General features: G+C 45.3%; 1 protein-coding gene across 4 annotated transcripts in view; it reads left to right on the top strand.

Annotated features, from left to right (window-relative positions):
• The window catches only part of MCU (mitochondrial calcium uniporter), a 77,545-nt gene that overhangs the window by 378 nt on the left and 53,040 nt on the right, over positions 1-24,127 (top strand). Inside the window, exon 1 of one of the 4 annotated variants that reach the window (XM_069018900.1) lies at positions 13,370-13,445. The exons of the other annotated variants lie outside the window; for them this stretch is intronic. The gene's annotated coding sequence lies outside the window, so the exon portion shown is untranslated. Of the gene's footprint in view, positions 1-13,369; positions 13,446-24,127 lie in introns of those variants that run through there. 4 annotated transcript variants of the gene reach the window in all.

Raw genomic sequence — 24,127 nt, 5'->3', positions numbered from 1 at the left:
AGCGGAGCCCTCCCGGCCGCGCTCCGTCAGTGGCAGCTCGCGGCCCGCCCGCCCCGCGCGCCCCGGGAACGGGCGGTGCTGCCGGCGCTGCCCGGCGTTCCGGGGCCGCGCTCCCGGGGCGGGGGTCGCGGCGGGGCGCGGCCGCCAGGTGGCGCCGGGGGCCGCCGGGAGCGGGGGGGGGGGGCGCGGGGGGCGCGGAGCTCCCGCCGGGAGCGGGACCGGGAGCGGGAGCGGCGGCACCGACCCGAGCGGGCAGCGCAGCGCCTCTTCCCCGGGTTGTGTTGTTCCTCCCTTGTCTTCCCGCCCCCCCTCAAGGTCAGCCAAGGGAGAGGCGCTCGGGGGGTTTCCCACATCCCGGTCGGTGCGGCGGGTGGGAGAGGGGCAAAGCCAGCCGGGCTCTGTTCGCTCCCTCTTCCTTGGGGGCTTTGCCAGGAAAAGAGGAGACTGGCAGCACACGGCTTCCCATGTGTCTCAGGGCGGAAAAAACCTGTTAATGCAGCAGGTTGCGTCTTGGAGCTCGAAAGATTTGCTAAAAATACCGGGAGGTTTTTTTTCCCCCTATTTTTTCTTTTTTAAACTAAGGGAACAGTGTGTAACCGTGGGACATCCTTCTTGCTTTTGCCACGATCTGTTTTATTGCTGCCTCTAAAAGAGCTTCTGTCGGAGGTGTGCACCTGTCGCTCCTTTGTTTTGCTCCAAACAAGTAATCACGGAACTGCGCCCGAAATTGTTCATTAAGCAGGTGACGGAGCGGGCTCTGAGCTCCGATGGAGCAGCGGATACATCGCTGTGGTCCCCCGGGTGCTGTTCAAAGAGTTGTTTGTGCCCGGTACCTCCGGGGTGCCGCTCGCTCCTCGGGCGCTGTCGGTGTGTTTTGGCAGCCCCGGGATGCCGGAGGTTCCGTCGGTATCGAGTGTCTGGATCCCGGCAGTCCCGCATTGGCGGCGCGGTCGCTCCCACGTGTGGAGTGTGACTCGTGCCGCCGTGCTGACTGCACGGTTAATCCCGGCCCCTGCTCAGGTGTGGAATGGCCTTTCCAGCTTCTGTAATTAATGTTCGAGCTGTCTCCTTTAGGGGTGCGGCCCTGGAAGTAATTTGTATTTATCTAAATTTAAATTGACCTTTGCGATTAATTTAACAGAGGCTCGGATTCGTGCTTGTTTTCGCTCCTTGGGCTAAGTGTAGCAGTAAATGTGTGAGAAAATAATTAAAAAAACATTAAAAATACCGTGAATCTGCTGCGTTTGCCTGGGATACTGAGCGGACGTGACTGAGGTGTGGGCATGTTAAAATCCTTCTGTCAGAGCCATCTCCTTCAGGAGCTTGGGGAAGGAGGAGGATGTCACTCATGTCCTGGGCACTGATGGTTAGAAAGCTCTCCTGGCTTTAGTTGGGCTGTGCTGTTTGATTTTTGGCAGCCTGGCTGTCGGCTGGCTGTGCTGTTGCAGCCGTTAGTTTTGGGGTTTTTTTCAACAGGGATGTTGTGGGCAGGATGGTTTGGTTGAATCCCTGAGAACCAAGAGATTGGGTGCAAGCAGGTCAGGATCCAGGGTCCTGGCAGTTCCTCTTGGCAGCGTCTGTGACGCGCCTGGTTATCCCCTCACAGCAGAGACGAGTTATCCTTTCCCTCACGCTGCACATGAGAAACTGTGAGGACTGCTGAGAGAGAGTAGAGACCAGAGAGCGGCTGAATCCTGGAATAAATGATCTCCAAGGAGAAATTAAAGGAACTGGAGCTCTTCAAAATAAAGAGAAAATCGAAAGGAGGTGTTGCTGCAAAGGAGAAGCGGAAAACCAGACAAATCTGTGTTGGGTGGGAGAAGTAGTGGACTCAGAGTGTGAGAAGAGGGGTTTGGTGAGGTGCTGGGAATCTCTACAGACAGTCAGAGCAGTGAAATGCTGAATTATTTCCTGGGAAGGCTGCTCGGTCTTTGTTATCAGAGGCGGTTAGGACAGTTTAGGCTCACATCAATCAGTTATGGCTGATGAAGATTTGATCCCGCTGTGTGATGGGACTGGGATGCACAAGCTTCCTGAGACTGTAGGTTATATTAGGAAAGGCATAGGAATAGTTTGTATAATATAATAATAAGGGGTGTAATTAATAGGGTGGTTACATCAGGCGTGTCTGTGCAGTGTTGTTTTCAGTTCCATCAATTCTACTTGGATACTTCTCAGGATGGCTGGTTTCTAGCAGAGGTGATAAATTAAATGGGCCTTCTTTGAAATAGGGTGGAAATGCTGGATGGTCTTATGGATGAGTTCTTTCAAAAGCAATATAAATAATACTGGAAGAAACTGCACCAGTAGACCAGAGTACTGTGAGAGGACAGTGCTTTAAAACAAACAAAAAACTCCTCCAGATGGATAAAGTGCAAAGGAGGAGGTTTTGGTAACACCAAATGGGAGAGAGGGTGAGGAAATCCCTACTCGTGAACAAATACTTGGGTTATGAAGGAACAGTTGGCAGTACAGTAATACTGGGAGACACAGGGCTTGAATGAAGCATTCACAGCTTGCCTGGGAGTTCTGCAACCTGAGGGAGTTGGGAAAGCTCAGCAGGCTCAGCATGTAGGTGTTTCAACAGGAGCAATCCCTTAGGGAGAAAGACCACGAATCTTTATATTCTGTCCCAAACAGCAGGGATCACAAGGGGTGAGAGGTCTGGGGAGGGGCATGCAAGAAACTTGAATGAGAAGCTCATTCATTGATCTTGGAGTAGTTATAAGCGAGAAGAAGGAAGTTTTTACTGATATTTGTCGATCTGCCCTCTGAGCGTGACGGTGGTGTACATTTCAGGATGGCTGGGCAGGGTGAGGAGGCCTAACCATGGAGGAGCTGGGGCTGGGGCATCCATAGCATTGGAAGAATATGACAGAGATGAATAAATGGACTTGGAGCAGAACTATCAGAGGCTGCTTCTCTTTCCACTCTCCCAGCTCAGCTGCACATACATGAGAGTGGAGGAAGCCTTGTGGAAGAGGAGAGGGGAGAGTTCCCAAATGTGTTTGCAGTGGAGAGAGTGCTGGAGTGGGCTGGGGCGTTGTAATGTGAGGGGGAATGTTTGGGTGGCCACGCATCCTGTTGTACAGCTTGCCCTCTGAGGAGCGTGGAGAGAATTAAAGTGGGGATATTCCTCAGAGGGACCTTCCTAATGGAACACGGGAAGGCCTTTCCTTGTCTCCTGCTTGTCAAAGTTGAGGGTCACCTTCCCAAGGGCTGAGGTGTAGTGAGGCTGGGAAGCAGTACTGGAAAAGCCTCACAGGGAAGCAAGCTATAAATGGTTGTCAACTATGTGGTGGTAGACAAAATACTTAAATAAAATGCTCTGCTTTTGTATGTTGAATGCCTAATCCTGGTGGCTTTCTTCCTGCAGAGATTAGAGGCTCCTGTTACTGCGTTTCCTGGTGCCTGTAGCCAGGGGTTGAGTTACGGTTTGATTGGAATGAAATCAGCTGGTGCAAAAATACCTATAGAAAATCAAGGGCTCGGCTGTGTGTGGCATTCCTGTGGTAGTTCATCCTGGCAGTTCTGGGCAAATCAGGAATATTGACTCCTAGTGACGACTTCTAAGCCTAAGAAGGAAAAACTGAACCCACCTGAGCTGCAGCCAGATTTTGAGTAGGTATTGGACAACCTGCAGGTTTTTCTTTCTGTTCCATCTGAGGACCAGGCTCCTGTGTTGCTCCATCCTCCGAGCCAAGTAGGATTTTGGTGCTAGTAGCCCAGGTTTAAGGATGTAGTGGAGAGCGTATCCTGCAAAGGTCTTGCTCTGTGCCAAGGAAAGATGGGATAAGGCTCAAGAGCAGGATGCAGGGGACAATCCTGCTGTGGCTGCCTTTTACTCAGCACAGATACAATGTGCATTTGGTGGGTTTTTTCCCTATGCAGCATTGACTTCCAGAGAATCTGTAGTTCAACAGTGTGGTCATAATTTCCTGCAGGACCACCTCAAGCCCTCAGTGTCACACAAGCTACAGTTCATTGCCCTGTTGTTGCCCGGCTCTTGAAACAAATTGTCAGGTGAGCTTGGCACCCACAGAACCCAGGCAGCGGCAGCGAGCGGCTGCAGGGCTGGTGAGACTTGGAAGACTGTGGGGTGTGTTTTTGCTGAGGATGGAAGCTGGCAGACTGGTTTAATTAACTGTACTGCTGCTTTCCTGACCTGGCATACTGCTGATTGTGATTTTCCAAGGAATGATTAAAAATTTTGGGCTTTTTTTTTTTTTTTCTTTCATGAACAAAAGCTTTCAAGGGGATGACCAGCAAATATTTTTGGATGTGTGAAAGCGGCTAAAATCAGAGAATATGCTTTCATGGCTCTCTCTGTGTGAAAGAGGAGCACAATACAACGAGGACTAGATGTTGGTTTGGGGTTTTTTGACAGTTATTTGATGATATTACTGGTTTTTATTTATTATTGATCCCGTGGGAATAATAAAGACTTTATATCTAGGGTCCGTGATGGGAAAGGAAGTTACAGTCATGATCAAGTTGATCCAGTCAGTGATAAAAAAATTTCAGGGCAGCTCTTGTTCCACAAGGGGAATGTTTCTCGGCTGTGCTCACACAGGAGGGGTGCAGCTCTCCTGACCAGAGTCAAGTCTTGGAAAGAGAAGAAGAAACATAGTTGTTCTTTTCCTAAAGCTGTTTTAAGATTCATCTTACAGAGGAAACTTTCTGTGAGGTTAGGTCCCACCCAGTCTGAAGGGTGAAACAACTTTTATGACTTCATTTCTGATTTGTGCTATGAGTCACCGGTTTGCCATTCAATAAAATAGCATTGAGCTGACTCAAATATGCAATTTAAATTATTCTCCTGGTTGTAGGTCTGTGTAAATGTAGAAATTGTTCTAGATTTGGGTGGCTTGTTTTTTTTTAAAAATAATTATTCATTTATTGCAGTGTCAGTTGGTGCTCAGCCACTCTTTCTAAAATCCCAACTGCTGCTTTCTGCTTCTGTGGCTGCTGGTAGGATGAGGAACTATACTTGAAAAATTTGGAATTTGTTGAAACTAGATGAAACTGTGTTCTCAGTGCTCAGCATGGGGGAATACTTCTTATTTCTGGAGTGCTCTCGGCATGAGAGACCACCTGTGATATTGCTGATGGGGATTTCATTATATTTTCACTTTTCCAGGGCAAACTACAGCAATCATGCTTTAAGGGCTGTTTTGTCCTTGAGTATTTAATGATGAAAATTAAACTACTTGGGCTTCTGTCACTAAAGATTTGGCAAAGGGTTTTCTCTCTCTTATTAGGGTCTCAATTGGTCATCAAAATGAGATGTCATCTTAATGAAGATGAAAATATGCGGCACTTGAGTGTGGTGTGGAATTAGTTTCCAGCAGGACAAGCCTGTGGGGTATGGCTTTTGTATCATGTAGAGCACACAGAGCATGTCCACTATCTTTTTCTGCATTCTTGGCAGCTCTTAAGGAATTAGCAAATGTAGAGCTCATTTCAGCAATTTGCTTTTGTTGGCTTCCCCAGGAGGAAAGGACTGCAATGTGGAAACTCTCAATCTCTGATGCTGCCTGTTGGAATAATTAAAACTCAAATTTCACTTCAGTATGTAACTTGGGAAGGATCTACCAGTGACCAACCACCATAAAAACCAGCTCTGGGTGATTGTCAGTCTCATGCTCTGTCAGTCTTGTTGTCTTCTGCCAGAACTGATTCCTGTTGATGCTGAGCTCTTTTGGATTTGCAGCTGAACCCCGTAGAAGGAGCAGCAAAAGGATGTTTGCTGGCCAGGGTGCAGGTTGTGAGACATAATCAGAGTAGGAAGGAAATTAGTTGTGACAGATTATTGCAAGAGGAAATAGTTATTCACTCCACTTCAACCATTCTTTAAAAATACATCCTCATCATTTAGCCTCGTAATTTTTCTTAGATGTTTGGGCTTAAGTGATGATGAGTTTTCTGCCCAGCAAAGCAACTCCAAAAATGACAGTTTTAAGTACTACTCTGACAAATGAAGATACTAAGAGAAAATGGGCTGCCCAAGATAGCACAGGAGTGATGTGGGATTTTTTTTCAACTTGCCTGTTAAAGAGAAGTGTCTGGGGTCTGGATGATGGTTCTTTATACAAATTTTCCTGCATGATTCCTGTTCTGTCATTATTCATGCTTGCCACTGAGAATAGTTTGACATTCCACGTCCTGCTCGTGTTTTCTACTTCTGGACAAAACTCACATTCACACAGTGAATATGCAGTGCAGCAGCAACCTTTTAATAGTCATTTAAATTAATTGGAAACCTGTCCCAAACATCACAAAGATTCCTGGGGCGGGGAGAGACGGGAGGGAAAGCTGGCGGCAAAAGTTATTTTCTCCCTGAAATAACAGTGAAGTGAAAAACTGCAGAGATTTCCCAGGGGGAGAAAAATGTGATTCCTTTTTTGGAATGAAAATGCCCTGATTTGTCATGTGACTTGGGAAATCCTCTTGGCTTCCTGCAGAGGGGGAAAGGGTGAGTAGAAGGTTTGGTCGGGTGGTGGAGCCTGTCATGTTTGTGGTGCATGAGGGCGTCTGCAGCACAAAGGGCTCTCGTGGGAGCCTCCTGCTTGCTGCAAGGCTATTCCTGTTATCCAGGGACTTGTTCCTGAGGCAGTGACAACAGAAATTTCATTGTCTAAATATTGAGTAGATCGGATAATTGCACTCGTACAGCGCTGTGTGGTTTCTTCCGAGTTTGGGGGTGTTGTATTTAAGTGGAGAGTAGGATCCTTCCCTTGGATTTGGGTGTAAGGGATTCAAGGGAACCAAATCCAGTGTCTCTGTTAAGAAAGAAGAGTTGCTTTATGAGCAGTGTATATTGCTAGTAATGAAACCAGCTCCAGATAGTCCCTTCTGAATTAAGGGAATATATAAAAAATTTTCACCTCTCAGAATGAGAAGCTCAAGATGAGCTGTCCTTGTGCTTCATGAGCTGCCTAGAAAACTACTCAGTTTGGCTTTAACTCAGGCTGTGGCCAGCGCCCTGCATCACACAGGAGGGCTGTTGTTGTTTCTGAACCTGGAAACCGTGGTGTTGGAGGGGAGAGGAGCCACTGCAGGTGCTGAGACATCCGTTCCTCAGTGCTCGGCTGCGTGGTGTGAGTCTGATTGCTAAGTAATGAGAAGCTGATGGTCCAAAACAGAGCTTTGGTCTGAAGCCAAAAAGCCACAGATTTCTCCGACCACAAAGTTGAAGAGAGTGCTAAGATGAATTTTAGTTTAAGGATAATTTTGTCCAAAGACAAAGACCGTGACTCAGATTCACACATGTTCTCATGGAAAATAAATCACGGTTTTGAATCAGCCACTCACTCGTGTGTGTGTGGGAGTGACCATTTCCATATTTCCTTTTGGCATTTAGTGCTCAAGAGAGTAATTTTAAACAAACAGTTTCACAAAGTACCTCATTATTGAGCTAGATTGAGCAGGGCAGGATGTGACACCACACAGATATGGTTTTGTGAATTGGCAAGGAAGTCAGGATTTTGAGAAGAGCATTGATACTGTGCAGGCACTTGTGAAATGAATTGTTTTGTAAATAACATTTTTAACAGGTGTTGGTTTTTTTTCATCTTTCCCCAAAGGTGGGTTGTTTCTGGTGACTGTCCCTGCACACCATTCAGTTTTTCTCCACACAGCAGCTCCTTTGCTTGTGCTGAACTGTTTTTTTCCATTTGCAGTCAGTGGTACACACACGTTGCATCCTCTGCAGGATGCCCTCCCCTCTCCCACTCCAAGCGCACTGGTAACACACAGCTCCAGTTTGTGTGGAGCACACGGGGCTCTGGATCTGGGGCAGGGAGTTTGGTGGAGCTGCTGCTTTCATGACCTACTTCTTCATGGAAGTAAAAAACTGCTCTTGGTGGCTCAGATGTGAGATTTTTTTGAACAATAATCAGACTCCAGTTTGATCCAGTCGTACTCCTCGAGGTTGTTCGCTGAATAATTCCGGTTTGAGTGGAAAGAAAAGAGACAGGAACACCTAAGCCTAGAGCAGTGTGGCTTTTGGGATTTAAAGTAAGCCCTCTGTGCTCCTGAGGAGCTGTTTGTTGTTGTGGTCAGTCAGATGTAATTAATTTCTTCATTTGCCCTTTTGTAGAAGGTAGGTGTGTGACTGACTCATCCTCAACACTGTAACTCCCGTTTTTACTTCTGTTTAGGACATTTGGCAACACTCATAAAGCTGAATTGCTATGATTAGCCTGGCATTTTATATAATAGAGTGCACCAGAGAGAGCTGTTTGTTCTTGGAATTACGATGTCGAAGTACCACAGTAGTTTTCAGGGCAGTATTTACATAATTCGTGTGGATTTCCAGGTTAGGTGGAATGCACGTTGCCATGTGACAGGTGGGTCACAGGAATATCTTCACATTCCCTGTGTATCTGCAGTAGCCGGTGCATGGGTTTGATGGCACTGCAAGAGCTCTGCTTGCCTCCTTCAGGAGCTGAGGATGCTCCAGGCAGGGTTCTGACCCATAAACACTTCCAAGCTTCCTCACAGCCTTGGGAATGTGGAAATACGTGCGTGGCCTGCAGGCACACGGAGGAAGCTGAATTCCTGCTGTACCCTGCAATCCCAGAGAGGACATGGAGACCCCACTGGGTGGGTGTCAAGTCCATGTTTTCTCGATTTCCTTGGCTGAAAAGTTAAGTCAGCCCTTACCTTCTTTCCACTGAGCAGCCCCCCAAACCCCAACTCTGTTTTCTGTTAATTTCTTTTTATGTGCTCCAGCTCTGTTGCTTTGTGTCCTCCAAGCTTTTCCAAAGAAAACTAATAAAAAAATAATAGTAAAGCTTTCGGCCTTCTATTGTCATGCTTTCCATTTTCATAACACCAACTAGCATCCCATGAGTTGATTTTAGGTTAGGCTAATTTAGTTCTCAAGTGTATTTCCCCTTTTTTGCCATTTGTGAGCACAGGGTAGTTTAAAATATGTATTATTTTGGCCATGATTTGCCTTGGAAAAAGCATTCTCTGGAACACTTTAATACAGTTATTAAATAACTGTAAATGGCCAAGCTGCTAGAGAGCAGCTTGGCTGACCACATATGCATGAAACTTACTTAATCCTAAGTGATTAAACTTGAATTTTATGGGCTGTGTTTACAGCCACAGTTCTCCAGCTCTGATTACATCTCTGTGCTGCTTGAACCTTAATATTAATTTTCAGTCCTGGTGATCACTGAGTTGTGTGAGGCTTTTCCCATGGCCAGGTCTACCTCAGTCTGGTTTCTGAAGAAATATAACAGTCAAAATAGAAGAAAAGATGTATTTTTTTGTTGCTGCCGTTACTGTATCTTCCTCCTGCTGCTCTGGTGTTGTGCTGAGTCCCTCAACTTCTGCTCTAGGCTATTTGAGGTGTGTGAAGAGCTCGTACATAAACATGAGAGAAATCCATGCAACTTCTTGGTAGAGAAATTTTGATTTATTGCATATTACCTGAGTGCAAAACTACCCATTACCTTGCAGATCTGAGGAGCATCACCCAAGTTGGAAGGACATTGTGAGTGTAATAACTTCATGTTTTTGAGATCAGTTAATGAAGTTCAGGTTGTGTGATATTCAAAGTCAGCTCGGTGACTTGCTGATCCGTGTGAAGAAATCCCACTGACTCACTGGGAAGGTGGTTATTTCCCAAAATCAAGGGCAAGGACAGTTGCAGGCAGACAAAAATAATGGGCGTGGGAAGAAAGTGGATGAAAAATAGGATGCACTTGAGCTGTTGTCATCTGTTCATATTCCACTTTGCCATCTATCACTATTATTGTAATAAGTACAGGAATTTGAAGGCACATCAGAGCTCTTCAGTGACTTCTTCTGTATTCCTGATTAATATTCTGGGAATTTTGGTGCAAAGATGCTGTTCTTGCTCATCCCTTGGTCTTTCTGGTGCTGTTGCTGCAAGGTTACCTTCCCCTCCTTGTTTAATAATAATGATAAACACAGTTCTTCCCCTGTGCAAAGGCTTTTCTCTTCTAGTAGGGGTTTTTTTCCCTCATCCTTGCTGTGAGAACAAGACTACCAAGTCATTTTGGGGCTATTGATTGCACTTTTTCACAAGAGACTGAAGGAGCACAACCTTAATGAAAAGTCTTTTAACTTTTAACAGTTATAATTGCTGTTGGCAGCTTTAATTGTGATGTGGCTTTTCCAGGTAGATAATCTGTTAGGAGAGGGATAACCAGGCTCTGACTAGACACTTGCTTCATTTCAGCCCACAGCTCTGACCAGCCATTAATTTTCTTTCCCTCTCCACAGTAACTAGTGTGGAGCTATGAAGCTCAGAGGTTGAACACAGTATATTAACCCTTGTGTCCAGGAGAGAGCAGATGGGAATGCTGGCCTTCCGGATGCCCTCCTGTGAGCGTGCCAATCATCTGCCTTTTGGCCAGCTGGTGTTCATAAAGTATTTCCTTTATAGAAAAGCTTTTAAGTAATATTCAGGTAGGATTCAGAATAATAAAGTTGCATAAAACGTGTGCCACTTTGCTGCTGAAGCTGCTTGTTTCTTTTTCCCTTAGTAGGGCTAAGTACCAGTGGCTGGCAAGATTAATTTTATATAATGTGCTGATTTAGCACTCCAGAACCTCCAGTGGTAAATAATTTTCTCCCTGTCCTCTCCCTTTTCTTCTGTCTTCCACCAAGTTTAGTTTCTAAGGCACAAACCCAAACAGAATATGTAGAGGTGTAGAATGTCTGCTTCATCCAGCACAAGCCATTAATCCCTCTCTGCACAGTTTTACATTTCTTGATTACAAATGAATTTTTTGATCAATAATTAGCAAAAACTTGGAAGGGAATGCAAGTGAAATAGCAAAAAGTAAACAAGCATGTCTTAGAGCATAGTTGGTTGAATCATCTCCTTCAGACATTTGACTGGTGATAATTTTCAGACCGAATTGTTGCTTCCACTCTTACTTCCTAGACCCCCCACTGAGAGGTTTTGGGGGAATCTCAAACTTCTGGGGGCAGTTTTAACTCAGAGTAGGCTGAAACTGATTTTTAAAAGACACCTTTGAAGATAACTGATTTCCAAACAAACATCTTCTCTTTACTGTGCTTGTGTTAAGATCATCCTAGTTTAGAACAATAATCTGGAATTACTGTCAGTGAAACAGTAATCTGGCAGAGTGCAGATTTAAATGGATACTGCTAACAAATCGCTGGCAGTGAACTGAGCAGAGCTTCAGCATCAAAATATTTCCGGCTTTCTTGTAGTTTTCAGAGTTGCTTTGCATTTTGCTGATTATTTCACAGTGGAGACAGTGGAAAATGACTTGTATTTTTTCAGTTTTAGGACCACCATGAATTTTTTTGCCCTCTCTTGGTTTCCTTGAGTGTGCTTTTTGGCAAAGAACTGCTTTGCCAGGCATCCATAGTGAAACTGAAAACACTGGGCCGTACACAACCTCACCAATTTCGCGGTTGCAGTTGTAGGATGCTCCGATTTGTATCTGTTTGCTGTGGGAAAAGTTACTGTTTGGGTTGGAGGATGGCAAAAACTGAGGTTTTCCTGTCCCTCTGTCAGTCAGGGCATGCAGAAGGAGCAGCTGGTTGTTCTCCTGGAGGAGTCAGCGTGGAGTGGAAGGCAGGAGGTGCAGGGTGGCCCTGGGGTAACGCCGTAGTCACCGCTGGCAGAGAGAGGCCTGGAGGAAGGAATTTTTGCAGTTCCTGTGCAAGCAGATGATTTGCCTTTATGAATCCTTCCTTGTCTGGGTGCAGAAGAGCTTTTCAGGGAAGGCTGAGGCGGCTGTGGGGATTCTCTCAGGTTTTCTGCAAGTAAATATTTAGTTTCTAAGAATCACTGCCCTTTGAGTGGTGACTGTGAGTCCCTTCCAGAGAAAAGGGCTGCTTGGACCTCTTGGAGGACTTTTGGCTTCTGACATTAAACTTGCTATTTCTTCCCATTTGGAAGCTCTTCTTTGGGATTGCAGAGTAGTTCCTGTTGCAAGTGTGAGCTGTGAAGAAGGAAGTTTAGCTGCTGAGCATCCCTGACTCCAGGATCCTGCAAACAGATGGACACTGGGCTGGTTGGGAACAGGGTGTCTTAGTGCAGCTTGTGTGGCTTCCAGGGGCTAAGTAGGAATGGATTGTGATTTAATGCCACTAAATGGGAAAAAATGTAATTAGTGTTACATTTACTCTGTATAGGTACATAACACTTAACATACAACTGTGTTTTCAGAGCAGTTTTCCTCCATCTCATAATACCAACCATAAAAATTCTACTTCTGTAGCATGGCCATAAAAAATAATGACCTATTCCAATGTGCTATTGCATTCCGGAGCTTTAGGAAGTGTCTCTGTGGTGTCAAATCTGCACTTGGGGCTGTGCTGTGGAGCACCAGGGTTAGAGCTTGATTTGTATGCAAGGGAGCGATGCTGGGGTGGTTGCTGCTGCAGAGAAGGAGGCAATTTGTGTGTGCTTCAGGAAAGAGCAGGGAGCTTGAAGGGCAGAGCTGCTTGCTGGCTGGGGAAGCTATCCCTCTTTTCCAGCACCTCCAAGCAGGGGAGTTTATGTCTCTTCCAATATTGTGTGCCTCTTCTACCACTGCAGCATTTAACTGGGTGTTTTCTCCATCCACTGTCTAGTAAACATTTATTTAGCAAGTTCTAAGGCAAAAATCCACAAACTGTTAAGATAGAGATTAAACCAATTAACAGCTTTGCTAATATATCACAGAATCCTAGAATGGCCTGGGTTGGAAGGGACCTTAAAGCCTATCCCATTCCAGTCCCTGCCATGGGCAGGGACACCTTCCACTGTCCCAGGCTGCTCCAAGCCCCAGTGTCCAGCCTGGCCTTGGGCACTGCCAGGGATCCAGGGGCAGCCCCAGCTGCTCTGGGCACCCTGTGCCAGGGCCTGCCCACCCTCCCAGGGAGCAATTCCTTCCCAATATCCCAGCTAAATCTCTCCTCTGTCGGTTTAAAGCCATTCCTCTTTGTCCTGTTACTCCATGCAGCTGTAGAAAGTCACTCTCCCTCTTTTTTATAACCCCCCTTTAAAGCACTGGAAGGAACTCCAGGTTTCCCTGGAGCTTTTTCTTCTCCAGGCTGAACAGCCCCAGCTCTCCCAGCCTGTATGAAGGGAATTGGTTTTAGAAATAATTAACAAGGGGGAACACAACAGTCTCCCCAAATGGGGGTTTTTGTGTCCCCTCAGCAGCTTTGCTCAGTGCCCAGATCAAAACCAGCTGGGCAGAGGATGGCAGCCCCACCCTGGTGGGTTTGAAGAGATGGTTCCCACCTGGCCCGGGGGGCTGGAGGGGCTTTGTGCCCATTAGGGGAATGAGGAACAGCCGGGTGTGGAGCAGCCTAATGAGGGGCAGCTGCCCCGGGGCCCAGGTGAGAGTGGTGAGCAGGATAAAAAGGCTGGGAGAGCATCTCTCCCTCTCCTGGTGCTGCCTCAGTTCTTCCCTTTCCTCAGCAGGGAGCGTGTGGTGAGTGATACCTGTTATTTCTGCCTGCAGGGTTTTGGGCTGGAATTAGCTTTCTATGTTACTTAATGTGTTGTGTTGTAATTATCTGGCATTTCGAGTCTTCCCACCTTCACATATTGGGCCAGAGCTTGGGATGTGTGTTGTGAGTGCTCAGCAACTGGGAGAACTAAAGTTTCTGTAGAGAAAGGAAGTGCCCTTTACCACCAGGATAGACCTGGGGGAAGTGAGGTTTTTGTCTTACAGGCCTTGTTTTCTCCTCCAGCCTTTCCCCACACATCAAAGAGAGTACCTAACAAAGTTGAGAACTGTGTCAGGGATGTTTTTGGTGCCTCTTACCCTTGTTTATACTTTAGTAGTAACTCCATGAAAAATGTCTCAATCCAGGAGAAAATGTGGGGAAGCTTTACAACCAGCTTGGTGTCTTGGTTATGCGTGTGCTTAGATCAGAATGAGCCTTTTATATTGGCAGGGTTAAGGGACAAAGAAATGCTTTTTAAAACATGCAAGTGGTTGGATAAAGTAAATAAAGGTGAAGGCACGCAAATATTTGTCTGCTGTTTGGGTTGTGTGTGATAGGGTGCTGGATATGGTGGTGAAAAATTCTTCCTTTTTGTGTACAAAGTCAGTTTTGTTCTGACTGCAAGCTAACAAATAGGTCAATATTAAAATTCTGCTGTCACCTTTTCAAAGAAATTATGTAGGCAGGATTATCTGGCTTTTCCTAGAGATAGAAGTCTAAACAATTGTCACTAGTAGATGCTTTGGGTAAGGCTTTTTAAAAAATGTCAAGTTGCTTTTCTCATGACAAAGTTCAAGTCAACTAAACCTGATTTAATTAGGTGTGGAGATATTCCTGCTTCAAAATGGGCTCATGGAATAGGTTTCCTTTTCCTCCTTTTGCCAAGCCGAGTGTGGAAGCTGTGCCTGAGCACAGGACACAGCACCTGAATGATTTTGGTGGCAGTGTGACCATGTGAGAGCTCGGGGAAATGAAAACTCCAGTGAAATTCACAGATAGATGATTCAAAGTTTAAAGGGCACTGGGATAAATCCGAGTACCAGTGGGTGGTGTTGTGGTGTGAAAAGTTACTCTGGGCAACTTCTTAGCCGAAATTGCATCCAATCAGGACTTTCAGCTGGGGCTGATCATCTTCTGATGGGCAAAGAAATGATTAACTAATCACACCTGGCAGGTTAAAAAGGTCGTGTTGGGAGCTGGGTGGTGATGATGATTTGGTTGGCAATATGTTGGTGGCTGAGTACACCCTTGTGGGTTTTTACATTGGGAACTTCTAGATTGGAGAATTAGATCAGTCTGAAGGAAGTTAAGATATTTTGAATTATTCTTGTTGTGGCTTAGTCAGTGTTCAAGCTGGAAGAAGGTCGAATTTTGCAAGCTTTCCTTGTGACTGTTAATCAGCAGTAAGCCTGAGCAGTTGTTGGGAGTGACTGGGTAGCTTTTGTTGGAGGGAGTCTTTGCAGCTTGGCAGCTTCCACCTTTTTGGAGCGTGGCTGGATTCAGTGCCACATCAGGTTGCTTAAGGCCTTGTAAATCTTCATTTGTCCTGGAGTGCCTGAGCTCTGGGGCTGGATACTTCTAGTCCCAAGTAATTTCATTTTGGAGTTTGGCAACGGTGTTCTTTCCACACTTTAATTAAACTCCTGCCTGACTAATGAGGTTCTTCACTAATTCCCCTCCACCCCTGCCATGTTACTTGTTCTCTTCTGGCATCTTTTTGTTCCTCTCTTCCCTATTTTATCGTCCTGATCTTCACCCTTATGTCTACCAGTATGAAAATAAAAACCTGGAAGGCTTGGGTAGTAAAGATTTCAGCTTTTGGAGAGGTGTTAAGAGGTGTTGAGTATCACCATTGATTCAAGTTTCAGAGTCTGTTCATGGCAAGGAACTTCTTTCTAATGCATAACATGTAAAAGGCAAAAAGAAAATACCTGTTCTTAAAATTTCATCAAAGGCGTGAGCTGTGAATGTGGTTGGAGAATAACTTGAAAAATTGCACCAAAATCCAAAAGGGTTTTGACTACACTGGATGTATTCTCCTGTTAATTGGGAAGTGTGACTGAAAAATAATTTGGGAGAAAATAGGTGGGATTTGTTAAAAAAAGCGGCATTAATCTGCATTTGTTTAAGGTTAGCAGTTGACTGATCAATTTTTGAGTAGTATTAGAAAAAGCAGTATGAATTATTATGGTTGAGATGGGATTTTATAGGACTTTCATTATTTGCTGATAAGGGAAATTGTTGTGACATTTCTGAATGAGGTCGATATGGAGACCAGTTTGTTTCATCATACGCCTCTGGCTTTTTGCATGAGGGGTTTTCAGTGTACAGGAGAATTTCTAAGTCTAATAACTCACATTCATCCTGGAATTGTTTTTTAGAGCTGTCTTAATGGGGAACTGGCTGGATATTTGCCTAAGTGAAAGCTTTTATTTAAAGTGTTCCTTTAGTAGGCATTTAGACAGATTCAGGGGAATTATCACCATAATTGCCCCCCTTCAGGCTGTAGCAGTGCCTTAGATGGCTGTTAAGCTTCTGAACACTGAAAGGAGCTGATGGTCTGCTCCTCTGAAGGACTGACAAAACACCACATACCACATTTTTTTTTTCTGTTCAGGCAACCCAGTAGGAGAAAGCAATTGGGAGTTTTTCCCAGCTAGGAGTGTTTGCTGGGCAGAAAAATGTCTTGGGTTACAGCACCCTGGGTCTTACCAATCAAGCTGTTCACCTTCCTTGTGTTTGACCTGACAGATGATTTAGAACAAATTGAATATCTGCATTTTTTTTTTTTTCAATGAAAAATAATGTAATGGCAAATAAATTCAGCTTTCCTAGTTTAGGACTGACTCCTGCCTTCCTCCCTCTGCCTGTAGCCCAGGCACAGTTGCATCCTCCGTGGTGAGACTGTTTTGTTGGAATATCTCACACGTCAGCCAGAGCCAGTTTGGCAAGATGTACATTTTCGGGCTGGATTTTTCTTTCCTCTTTTGAAGCTATTCAGTTTACTGAAGGCTGAGCTGGTGGTAATGAGGGAGTCCTTTTATAGTCCCATCACTTCTGCTGGAGGCTATAAACAGCAAGAGCAGGAGGGCTGGTGCAGGAGGATGGATTTACATTCATGGCATTATCAGATGGATGAGTATTTGTCTGCTGTTTGTAGAACCTTTGAGTACTATGACAATTTATCCACCCTCCTGGACTGCCTTTGCTGCTGGGACATCCCTGACCTGCTTATTCAGGGAGTGTGCTGACAGTTTTGTTGATAACTTGAAATTGTAGGTTGGGCCTGTATTTATGTACCAGGTGTACATTTTGGATAACTGGGAGTCTTTTGCTCGGTTCTGTGCCATCGTGGCTGAGCAGAAAACCATTTGTGCACCCACTTCAGCCTGTGGAAACACACAGAACCTTCAATGTGAGCTCTGACCTCTCTTCTCTAACCAGTTTAAGTGTTAGGGGTAGAATTCATGAAGAAGCCTTTCAAGTGGTCTGTCTCATGGTTTGTCTGTTCCTGTCTCAGATTGCAAGAAATACTCTCAAATAGCTGATGAACTTAATGCTTTTGGCTTGTCTAAGGTGGATTTATTCTGAGGTTTGTGGGCTGCCTCGGTTGAGAAGGGATTTGGCTGATACTCTGTAGTGGGTCAAGTATCTGGGACAAGTTCTGTTCAGTGAACTTGTTCTGAATGATTTTAAAAAAACCCAGCCCCCCATGCTTTAGAGAATCATCTGTTCTCTACCTTGCTTTTGTGATAGATTTTGGCAGTAGGTGGGAATACGAATGCATGAGTTGGATTAAAATAAACATTCTTGGTACTAAACTGCAGGTGCTGTCCTAGTGTTAGACTGGGGTTTGACATTACAAGTGCACGGTGGTTTTCTTTTTTTCTTAGGCCGTTTTGGCACAGGTAACACAACATTTGTATTTTGAATGGGTAATGCATAGTTTACAAACACAGGAGGTTTTCTTTCTTTCTTGTTATCTTTCCTTACTGAGGTGTTTCAGGCTGGAATCCCTGATGGGATGGGATAAGTGCAGATAAAGAATGTTGCATTTTTCAGCTGTGACTCAGTTTTGCTTTATTCGGGTCAAAGTGAGTGCCTTGTTCAGTCTGACAGACACGTAGCAGGGGGAGAAAAAAAAACCACTAAAACCCTGAGCACAGACTGTATCAGACCTGTTCCAAATGGAAGCAAAACTTGCGTGATTTTTCAGGTGATAAACACAGTTCATGTGCCAATCTCTGGAGAAGGAAATGTTTTACCAGGAAGCAGATGGAATGCTTTTTGAATAAGTGCACTTAGTTCCTTCAGGCTTCCCCAAGTTTATTTCCTCCAAAGGCTAAGCTTGGGAGAGCCTCATCCGTATCTTCGTAAGCTAAGAATCAGTTTGGCATTGCTGTGAGGGATTGGTGTGTGAACTGTGTTTATCACCTGAAAAATCACACAGTTTTAATGGCAAATGCACACATAAAGCTGGCAGCATGCTCTGGAGAGCAGATTCTGAATACCTGTTCCAAAGCTGATTGAACCAAGCCCGCCTGCTCCGTATTTCCATTTCAATGCCCAATCTGTTTGCAGGTAAACACATGGAGGAAGGTGGTGGCAAGCACTTGTGGTTGTGCACTTGTTAGGAATGCACCAGTCAATTATTCCTTGGGATTTTGAGGCTTGTAGATCTCGCTGATCCTGGGCAGGATGTTTGTACCTGCAAGGCATTTGTCTGGGTTTTTTTTTCCTGCCCCTGGAAACATGCATAAATGTAAGTGTAATAGAAAGGGATTTCCTGGTAGTTTTTTAATGAAGATCAGGATTAGACATCTGTGATACAAGTCTATATAATAGCAGTGATCACAGGTGAGCCTGGGCCTCTCCTCGGGGCTGCTGGCTGGGATGGGAAGGGCACGCAGGATGTGTCCTGCCTGAGCCCCCTACAGCCCTAATCTCTTGCAAATTTACCAAAATCAGAGACTTTTATCAATGTGTGGAGAGATTTATGTGTCTGTAAATAGCGTGAGGCTGTTCAGACTTGTGTGGGTTGGTTTGTTTTTTTCAGGTTGGTGTTCTCTCCTGGTGCTTCCCCTTGTGTACTTTGAACAGATAGTGGGGGATTGTAGGTATTGATGATTTGAGAGGAGCTTTTCCATCGGCTTTGGTTTCCAGGTTTTGTTGGAGGTTCTATCAAGGTCTACCAAAGCTGCAGCAGAGGGGTTCCTGAAATACAAGACAGGATCCAAGCATACTTTCCTCATGTGATGGATGAATGTCTCAGTGCTATTTTATTAATACCTGACCATGATTTCTGGTTTTCAGTGCTGCTGTTCATTTCCCCCCCCCTTGCTATTACCATAATCTTTGGGTTAAATTCTACTTGCAGAAATGTTCTGATTTGGGTGAGGGTTGTGGCTTGGCCAGGGCCATCCTGAACTCTTTGTAAAAAGCTTAATTTGCAGACTGGGACCAGTGCAGTGTGTGAGTCTGGCTCTGCTCAACAAGCCTGTTGCTCATGACTGCAAAGCCAGGTGATGTTGGACACAGGGTTGTACATGGAATATGACTTTGGCAGCTTCATGATTTGTCAAGATTATTAAGTTGTGGCTGCCCCTGGATCCCTGGAAGTGTCCAAGGCCAGGTTGGATGGGGCTTGGAGCAGCCTGGGATAGTGGGAGGTGTCCCTGCCTGTGGCAGGAGATGGAATGGGACGGGCTTTAAGGTCCTTTCCAACCCAGACCGTTCCATGACCTCGGGACTGGATGGTATTTAGAGCTTAAAAAACCCCTGGAGAATCAGAGGGAGCATTGCCATGAATGCCCCAGCAGTACCAGAGTCTGACCTGCTGAGCTGATGCTCCTGGGTGGGTTATTTACCTGCTTATTGTCCCCTGTACTCATGACAGCTGTGCTTTCCCAGATTGGTTTGATTTTTACTCCCTCTTCCGAGGTCTCCAGTCTTTGGCAGTGGTCAGAGGTCTGTCTGAGGGTGCTGTGATGGGCAGTAACTACTGGGAGTTACCAAGCTCTTGGACAGAGGAGCAGAGACAAGCTGTCAGGTTGGATGCTTCAAGAAGTCTCCTCAAGAAGCACAGGCTGTCCTGGTGGCCTGGGAGCACTGCAGGACTTGTCAGTGCTCCCCACTGGCTGCAGCCTAACTCAGGTTTAGCAGGATTCTGCAGTAGCCAGAAGAGTTGTGTGGGAGGAGGTTTTGATTTTTTGTTTTGTTTTGTTTTTTTTTTGTTTTGCAGCACCTTGGAATTAGGAAAGCTATTTCAAACACTTTGCTTTGTGTGCTTTCCTAGAAATTCATGTGGACTAAATGGTGAGGCTACAGTTGCTAGCTGGAGAGTGCTTTTCTTCTGATGTTATGTATTTTATTGCTGGGCGGGGGCGTGTTACTGTGCTGGGGTGATGGGAAGGCTGAATAGAGGAAGAACAGATGTGTGTGGCAATAAAGAGCTGTGCAGGGGTCACACCGAGGCATTTTACACTCTAATGGGAACAGATGGATCCTGACTCCTGAGTAATGGAGTTGTCTAAGCGACAGAAAAGTTGTACTGACGTGATAGTTCTGCACAGTGCCTGAACCACAGCTGCTTCCACCCCTCAGTTTTTTCCTAGATTGTGGAAGGAGCAGGCTCCTGGCTGGCTTTTTGCCTTTTGCTGTAGATCAGCTCCTGTCTGGGTTTCTGAGGCAGAAATTCTGGTACTTGTGTTGTCCCTGTCCAGCCTTCCTGCAGCGGCTGTAAATAAAAAGCCTGGCACATCCAAGAACATTGCAGATGCTTTCAGCCAGGAGCATCCTGTTGAGTTAACCTTGTGGATCTGCTCCTTGCTCTCCTTCCTCCTCTGCTGCTCCTAGACTGAGGTGGTCTCCAGGTTTGGGGGAAGCAAGTGGTGTTTTTGGGCATTTTTTTTGAGACAGGACCAAAGCCTTTTGCAGCATGAGGTTTCCATGCATACAAATGTTCTCCTAACAGGCAGAAAAGATTTATAAGATTTTACTACTGGGCACTGCTGGAGCTCTCCAATTCAAATTTGGTACCCAGGCGGGGAAGTTCAAGCAAAACACCTATGTATTATAGATAATTTTTAAATGCTTAGCATCGTTCTCAGGGAAAAAAAAATCCTGTGGAGAATGGATTTCCTCTGTGAATCCCTGTGGCTGTAATAATGATGTTGCTCTTGGCAAAAATGACACAATTTAATCCTGCTTAATGTGTAGTCTCTGATTTAACAAGTGACAAAGGAAATGTAAATTCTCATTTCAGTGAGATGGGATGTGTCCACATCTAACTGTTGAAAAGTGAAATTAATTGTGGCAGTCTTGCTCTGGTGTTCAGTGCAGCTTCATGTAGTGTTGCACAAAAATTTCATGGAACTCCAGAAGTTCTCCAGAGCGGTTCTGAAAACAGTTTTTTGTTATCTAATTTTTGACCATTTAATGAGCTTGTGTTCAGAGCCTGTCAAAGCATACACTGAGCTTTCCTTTTTCCTCAGTGTGCTTTACAGGAACCCTGTGCTGGCTCCTTGTGTTACACCATGTCTGGCATGGGAGCTCTGAGCCCTTTGGAACACGGGAATGCTGTCCTATTTCCCATCAGGAGGGACTCCGTGGGAAGCACCAGCAGCTATAGTGCATGACTCTGCAGGCACCTTGGGTGTTTTCCTAGTGCCTGTGCTCATGTTTCCCAGCTGGTTTTCTCCCTAGAGGTTTGGGAAGCACAACTGGTGTGCAATAAATACATCAAATCTTCAGCTTGCGTTTTCCTTCTAAAGCTGAAGGAAAATTGAAATATTGGGGCTGCTCTCGAGGGTTTGTTGCCAGAAGTTTGTTCCCCTTTGCTCCGTGTGCTGTGTGTGTGGTTCTCAGCCATGGAAAGGCACGGGAAGCCTGTTGTGGGTAGGAGGCTCTAGGGAAGAGGAAGGATTAGGTGCAGGTGAATGTGCTGAGTGGCTTTAGCAGTTGAAGAGTTCCTTGTCACACTGTCAGGGCACTGCAGCCTGCCTAACTGATGTAACACCCTGTTCACACTAATGTCACTTCCTGGAAATGACACTTCTTTATCTTGCTTCAATTATAAATACTCGGGAAATGTGTGCTGCAGCCCATTTCTCTGGGGGCTGGTGTCCAGCTTCTGCAGAACCCTCATCCTTGGTCACTCCTTGCTGATCTCCAGGCACTGGGAGTGTCCCTGGCTGGGAGCTCTTTTGGCAGGGAGCTTGTTCTTGGGAAAACTGCGTGTGTCTAAACAAAAACAAAAGCTCTGCCAAGGTCCTCTGGTATTCCTGGTATGAAACTTGCAAGTTAGGAACCGCAAGGCCTCCACGAATCTTCTGGTTCTGGCCTCCATTCATTCAGCATGTTCTTAGTGATCAGCGGTACAATGACACTCTGTATAAAATGTTTTGTGTGGTTTGAATCCATATAAGGATCTTGCTGTCAAAACCACAGCATCATCAAAGGCCTCTTTCTGAAGGAGAGCTTCCATATAAATGCTTTTAAGATTATGCAAGTTGCCTGGTTTTGAAATATTGGCACCAGAGCTACTTGCTGTGAATTCCTCTTTCTCCTTTACAGAGAGACTGTCTGTAACTGGTTGTGATTCTAAAAACAAAACAAAAACAACCTCCCCCTCAAATCACCCATTAGAGGCAGCTTGGAATAATAATGACATCCTTAAATATCTTGGACAGGAAACCTTATTTTAGTCTCCATCTTGAAAATAAAAAATGTTTAGTCTCAGAGTTTTGCTTGAAATTTGCTCTGGAAATGATATCAGTATGTGGAATAATGAGATATTGCTGTCATTGGCCATATCTTGTTAGTAATAATAATTCTTGTCAATAAATCTCTTCTAAATGGTATTTATTAAAAAAAATGAAGGTGGAACAATATAAAAGCAGATGAGTTGACTCAATTGAGCTTGAGTGGACAGTTAAGAACAGAGCGTTTTGAGTTTTTAACTTACTCATGCTGCTTTGGGGAGATAAAAGCTGTGGTCACCATCTGTTTGTCACATCCCTGGATAAGGACAGATGTTCTTCCTTCCAGAGTCTGCTAGAGATATTTTGAGCTTTTATGTTCCGTGTTAATGCTGGAGTAAAAGAGAAAAACAGCTTCATGTGTCTTGGAGGTCCTGTCCAGCCTGGGCTGTGCTGCGGTGCTTGCCTTGCCCTGTCCTTGGTGGCTGGAGTTGGTGCTTTGCAAAATTGTTTGCATGGAAGAGAATGTCTTGGCCTCAAATTCTCCTAGGAGCTTATATTTCTCCAGGCAATTGGTAGAATTGGAGAACCAATAGATTTGAGACAAAGGAAAAATAAACTGACCCTACCAAAAGGGGCTGTGCAGCTGCTGGCATAGCTTCTGAGATGGAGCCAGTTGGTGCCAAATAATTACATGCTCTCAGCTGGAAGGAAGCTTCCTCATTCCCTGTAGCAGAATATAAAATTAATTTCCTGTGATTGGCTGCTCAGCCCTACTTGAATATCCTGTTTGGAGTTTTTTGAACTGTTGAGAGGGTGAAGTTAAGGCCAGTGATGAGCTGGACTGCTTTGTAAGTGACTTGAACTGATAGATGCTTACTCCATTTTTTTGGGTTTTTTTTAACCTGTCTCCAGTGCCTGGCAAGTGTTTTGCCAAGTTCAGTTTTGCAGAAGGCACCAGCTTGGGCTGTAGGACAGAAATGTTCCTCGCTGGAGTTGTTGCTAGGGGTGGTATCTGTGCTCTGGCACACATGTGAAGGCCGGATTGAAGCCTTGCTTTGTTTAAAGGCTCTGTTTGTCCTCCTGTTTGTACTCTTGAGGGGAGGCTGGTGGTGTGGGAATTACTGATTGTAATGGCCCACTAGTTTTAAATCAATGTTAACTCTGCCCCCTCTAGTAAGATCTTGCCGACTGTGAGCCCTTAACCCAACGGAATAGCCTTAAAATGGGAGTCAGAGGAGGGCTTGATCACTCTTGTAATTCCCCTGGAAATCTAAGCCCACTGGTGTAAATGGAGCTGCCAAAATAAATGCACTGCAAGAACAGATCCAGAGTGACAGAAAGCACCTCCAGGTGTAATTATGCATTAGGTAATTGGGAAGTGAACTACACCTACTTAAGGGAGAGAACAAGTGCCTTCATCTGGTCTTAATTTGGGTGTTTTACCTCCCCACCCCTCTTTGGCTGTGAGATGACTTGTCTGCCAGCACTCTGGCGTGGAGGGTGCCTGAATATCATTAGGAGCGCTGACACAACCAGTCTTCCTTGCTTTGGAGCAATTAATTTCCCTTTCCCTTGAGGTAACGGAGTGAGGCAGGAGACAGGCGGTGGGAGACTGATGAAACAGCAGTGCACATGTATGAAGTGTTGTCTTTCAGGTGTTTGAGCTTGGAGCCTCTTTCAAGTCCTTGTGAGCTCTTTCTTCCCAGTGCAGCCAGAGGGCTGCAACACTGGGAGATGAATGCAGTGCCTTCCCTGCAAAGCCTTGGAAAACACTCGGATGATTAGAGAAAACAAATGTTAGGAGACCGACCAAAACCCACTCTTGCTTTCCCTTGGAACAAATTTGCCTTAATAATTCATTCCAGGTAAAGAGAATTCCTTTTTCTGAGCTGATAGAAAACATGATGACAACGGAGCTTGCAAATGTGCAGCCTTCATTTCAGATATACATGTGTGTACAC

Source organism: Aphelocoma coerulescens, chromosome 6 (genome assembly GCF_041296385.1).
Source record: "Aphelocoma coerulescens isolate FSJ_1873_10779 chromosome 6, UR_Acoe_1.0, whole genome shotgun sequence".
Lineage (NCBI taxonomy): Eukaryota > Metazoa > Chordata > Aves > Passeriformes > Corvidae > Aphelocoma > Aphelocoma coerulescens.
Note: the sequence above shows the minus strand (reverse complement) of the source record. Positions and strands in the feature narration are given on the sequence as shown.